The following is a 5,479-nucleotide window of genomic DNA, read 5'->3' as shown; positions in this document are numbered from 1 at the left end:
TGCTCTTGATCCTGTAGCTGATTTTGGACTGTATTCACAGCTGAATCATGTTCCTCCATTTTCTTCCACTGATTGTTTTAATTTCTCTCAGGTCCAGGTCAAGGTGCTGTGCATTGTGGTAATTGATGCGACATGACGTCACTTCCAAAGGACCAATGAACATGTCTGGCCAATTTCATTGAATGTTAAAACGAATCTCATTGGCAGAATAAATAACATTTAAATTAAACTGGGCATCAGCGCAATTCAATTGGTTTGTTAGTAGTAAGGGAGGAACAGTCTTCTTTCACAGCAGGCTGTTCCTCTGGGTTCCCTACCGCATGTGGCCATTCAAGCTGCTGTGCTTCCAGCCCAAATGCCATCGCCTTGGGATCCAGCTAACAGCTTCCGGCATGTACAAGACTGTCCGGAGGGTCTTGGACCTAAATGGGTGGTACTTTATGCGACTGAATGCCGGTCCTGTAAAAAGAAGCTGGCAGCCTGGTTACGAAACATCCTGGACCAGTTGGATCCCAGCCACTGTGAACAATTTCCTGCAGTCCTAACCTACAGGTATAAGGTATTTTTAAGTTCCTTAACATAATACGCACACACTTAATAGTCTGACATTGTGCTATGGTCTTCTTTATTATCTATAGGTTGTCCTGTGATAGGGAGGTTGTGAGATTGATGCAGGGGCGCACGCTGGGGAACAGTGCCACAGCTCTGTACAGGCACCTGTGCCTCAGGCATAAAGAACATTTCCTGGGCCAGTCAACAATGCACCTGTCTGTGCTGAGGAATTTTGTGACCCAGAACACTGATCTCAGCAGTCTTTTTGCCCCGCTGCCACAGATGGTGCCTGTGCGTATTCCATCTTGGCTGCTGTCAGTGTAAGCTAAAGACGTACTGAAACGGCTTCCTGAACTAAAGGCCCCTGTCACCTCTTTCTATGGCTCCATCTTAAAGATGATTTCAGCCAAAAACGTAACACCTGATTTAGGGTTACATTTAGTGTTATTTTTCATTGTAAAATAAAAATGTCTTGTTTCTTTGATAATACTTCTCATCGTGTACTTTAGGTCACCAAGAAACTAGCTGGTGATGCTGCTGGCACCGTTGTGTGGGTGACAGATGTGGGGAACGAAATTGGACAAGTCCTCATGCGTGTCCTCACAGAAGGAGAGGGAAAGGGCCTGCTTCCCATGTGTTCTGGACTTGTGGATTGCTACCGCCGAGCTGGAGAAGCTTCTCCGCAAGTCCTTTATGTGGAGCCTGGACTGCTGCTACTCAGGAGGTAAAAGCAAGGCGGCAGCAATGTTTAGCGAGTGGGACCAGCTGGTGGTCAGGCTGGATGTGTGGCATTTCATGTAGCGCATCGCAGTTTGGGTCACCACGGACAGCCACCCGCTGTACACCCCCTCCATGTGACGCCTCGGCCTGCATCTTCGAGTGGGATGCTGGTGATGTTAAGAGGTTGAAGGAGGCCAGCTGCTGCAAGCCCACCACTAAAGAGCTGGCAAGGCACTGTCGTCGCCACACTCGTGGGGCCCAGGAGACTAAGAAGCTGATCGAACAGCTCCTAAAGGACTTCATGGAGGAATGGACACAATGCGAGCCAGGCTCTTTGACAAGGACAGGATGAAAGAGATCTGGCGGTCACAGCAGCGCCACATTGACTGTATCCAGGACCCACCAGGTGTGCAGCTGTACAGGAAGAGTGCAGGTGACCAAAGAGGGGGTCATTCTGCACCAGTATCGCCGTGCACATGGCTCAATGTCCTTGGAGTCCTTCCACCTGCACCTAAATCGCTTTGTGCCAGGTATGCATTTTCCCTAAACAATGCAAGTTGTTTGTTCATGGTGCCAACTTCTTTCTGCCTGCCTTTTCAGGAACAAGTGCAAGTGACATTCACTTTCAGATATACCTGCTGGAAGTGCTTGTACAATGGAATGAGGCTCGTGTGGTTGCTACCGTTGAAGGTGGCAGCAGAAAGGATATCTGCTACGGTGGCCAACTGCAGCAGTACGCCAACATCCTGAGCCAGCAATTTATGGGCTTTAATTTGGCAGAGGACTACACCAGCCCTGGCGAATACACAGGTAACATGTTTGTGCACACATGACACTTTTGTGTAGTAGCTGTGACACCTGTATTTCACCCATGTGTTCATCACACTTTGAATGTCTACAGGTGAACTCATTGGTGTGGAATACTTGTATTCCCAAACAAATAAACCTTTTGAGGAACACTTCAGTGCAGATCCTGATATTCCAGATGGGATTCATGATGAAGACCTGGAGAGTGATCTGGAGAGTGATGAGGGGTTTTAGGATATGGACTTGGATGGTAAGCCCCTCGGAATCATGGAGCTCAGCTTCGCTTCCCCAGAACCCATTCAGCAGCAGGCAGAGGCCATACAACTTCCTGGTCCATCATCGACACTACTGCCTACTGCAAACGATGCAAAAAACAAAACAAAAAAAAAACACTTTGTCCCATTCATCAAACATTGCAGCTGGCAGCTGCTCTGCAATTACCCATGGGAGAGCAGTAGTTGTTGAGGAGCACTGCACCAGTCTAGAGCAGATGAGGAACCTTCTGCTTTCGTGAGGACACACAAGGACCTGCCTAAACTTACTGCCTATGTCTGTGTCCCATATTGCTGTGCCACCAGCCTCACCAGCAAGGTTCTTTGTGACCTAAAATTGGACAAAAAGAAGTATTAATATCGAAAGTCCAGAATCTGTCTGTTTACAATGGAAAAAAATTAAATTACCCAAAATGTCAACTGAGTCATCTTACCTTTTGGTGGAGTCCATCTTTAGGATGGGGCCATAGATGAAAGTCACTCTTGCCTTTAGTTCCAGAAGCCATATCAGGACATCTTTTGCATATACTGACAGCAGTCATGCTGGAAAACAAAATACAAACAAAATAAAGCTCTGTAAACACTTCCAGATTTACAATTGGAACTCCAACCGAGGTGGTACTAAAAAAAGTACCAGGTACTGTACCCAGTGGAAAACCCCCCAAAAGTGAACCGTACCATGCAGTGGAAAAGCGCCATAAGTGTGTCCCATCAGGCAATCAAAAGTTCTTCACACAGTTGCAGTCTTCACACCCACTTGAACACTTGGGCCAAATACAGGAAATACATCATGCAAGTAAACAAGTGGACAAGTGCAAGACCGCAAGTGTGGCTATTTGCACAGGCCCTGACTAAGGCAGACTCACATTGTGATTTATAAGCATCCAGTGAGTAGTCCTTATCCATATCGGCCTTAGATATAGAGGTGAAATAAAAGTGAGAAAACTTACCCCAATTGTGAGTTTATATAGACCATATTTATAAGTTATATATTTATACGGGCTATGTGTTATATATGTAAGTTCATATAGATTATATGTTTATATATTTCTTTATGTTTTTTCATGTTTACACATGCAGCACAGTGCTCATGTGAGACACGTTTTGTTTCTTTGTATATCTTTACACATAGCAGATTAAGCAGAATGACAATTAAGCTCACTTGAAAGCTCAAGTCCTTGAGAATATTTACTTATTGGTATGTTCAGATAAGACAAAGGTGTAAAACTAGAGAAACATTCTGTTTGTGCCCTCTTGACTTCATTCTTTGCTTGCCCTTGCATTGCTACAGCTCCCTCCTATATTTGTTTCCTGCAAAAGGGCCACATCTCCCTCATCCCACATGAAAATGCAGGCAGAAAAATTTGCCATTAACAGCGCACAGAGCAGCTGGCCGTCAGTGTCATGAGGTGCCGCCTATTGAAAACGAACCACCAGATCATTCATGCTGCTGAACATGGCAGCTGCTCTGTTTTTGTTCAATTTCATTGTCATATCATTACAATGAAAACAGCATGTCTTTTTAAAAACAGCTACAGCAATAATATTAATATTAACAATAAGCAAAATAAATTGACAATGTAATATTTTCAAATGGAGTAAATAATTGAAAAAGGTCTGCAGCTAATGATCAAGTCTCTCATTGTTGCCTGACAAATTTTTGAACATGTTTGTGTAAGTGAGTATTTTGCCTCATGAATTTCTATGTTTTTATGCAAAACTTGCACATGAATGGTATCACAATCACTCACAGAGATAAATAACTTTCTACAGAGCTGTAAGTAGGTAAATGACAATTAATAGTGAAATAAATGTAAATGTTAATAGAATTTAGAGACTTTTGAGAGTGGATCTTGTTAAAATCCCTGAGCATCAACCTGGTGAACAACAGCTTTACGAGACTAATGAGCATAAGCAACAGAGAGAATTAAATTAAACCATTTCATTTCCACATGCAATCCTGTTATTTAATTTTATTTAAGGTTATGTCTTTGGGACAGATTTCATTTCCACTCTGTGACTTCATCTCCATTTCTTACGGTCAAGCTTTACTACATATCAAGAATTTATATACATAAATATATAAATAAATATATATAGGGGCATACGCCCCTCATTTAAGCAAAAATAGCTGTTGTTTAATAAATTTTATTTGCAAAGCAAGTTACTGTACCTGTGAACATCGTAGTTTGAGAAACTGTCCATGTGTGTGTTGTCCACATGGGTGATCCAGGCTATGGTCCCAACTGTAGCTCCATTGACATTCATCTTGTCTGTTAGTGCAATTTTTTACAAAATTGTAAATGTTAATCATAATTACGTTTAACCATGCAAAGAACTAAGTCAAGGATACATCTAAAAACTCAGATATAAAAACCCACCATCATGTGCTGTGGCTGGCTAACAGTGTGAGCTTTGGGTGGAAGGAGCAGAAGCTGGAAGTGAAGAGTGCTGAACAACAGGTTGAGATGCAGAACATGCCAGATGTTCTTTGGTACAAAAGGGCTACCTTTAGCCACTTAAGATGGACTTTCTCCACAATGTCTCCACCAGCTCTCCAGCCTCAAGTGCAGGTTGGGTTTGCTCTCATTTCTGCAACAGTTAAGCAAAGCAATGCATCTGATGATATGATCATCAACAATACATTACAAAAGCCCAAACACAATTAAATATATTCAATGAAGTGTTGAGTTGTACATTTTGCCTTTTGAAATAGCATGTTAACAATATTACTGGTAATTTACATTTAGTCATTTAGCAGACGCTTTTATCCAAAGCGACTTACAAATGAGGACAATAAAAGCAGTCAAAACTAACAAAAGAGCAACAATATATAAGTGCAAATGACAAGTCTCAGTTAGCCTAACGCAGTACACGTAGCAAGGTGTATATATGTATATACACATACATATATATTATACACACACACACACACAAACAAAGAAAAACAAGTAGATAGAATAGAAAAAATAGAAAGCTAGTGTTTGTTTTTTGTTGTTGTTTTTTTTTTTTTAAATAAAGAACAAAAAAATGAAAAAGATAAATATAGATTAGTGTTGTCACGGTACCAAAATTTCAGTATTGGGTACCAATACCAGTGAAAATCCACGGTTCTCGGTACCAATTTC

At 41.9% G+C, this 5,479-nt stretch overlaps 1 pseudogene; it reads left to right on the top strand.

Annotated features, from left to right (window-relative positions):
* Positions 1 to 221: 221 nt before the first annotated feature.
* On the top strand, positions 222 to 2,329 carry LOC107731492 (uncharacterized; annotated as a pseudogene).
* The last annotated feature ends 3,150 nt before the right edge of the window (positions 2,330 to 5,479 follow it).

Source organism: Sinocyclocheilus rhinocerous, unplaced genomic scaffold (genome assembly GCF_001515625.1).
Source record: "Sinocyclocheilus rhinocerous isolate Xijiao unplaced genomic scaffold, SAMN03320098_v1.1 scaffold3657, whole genome shotgun sequence".
Lineage (NCBI taxonomy): Eukaryota > Metazoa > Chordata > Actinopteri > Cypriniformes > Cyprinidae > Sinocyclocheilus > Sinocyclocheilus rhinocerous.
Note: the sequence above shows the minus strand (reverse complement) of the source record. Positions and strands in the feature narration are given on the sequence as shown.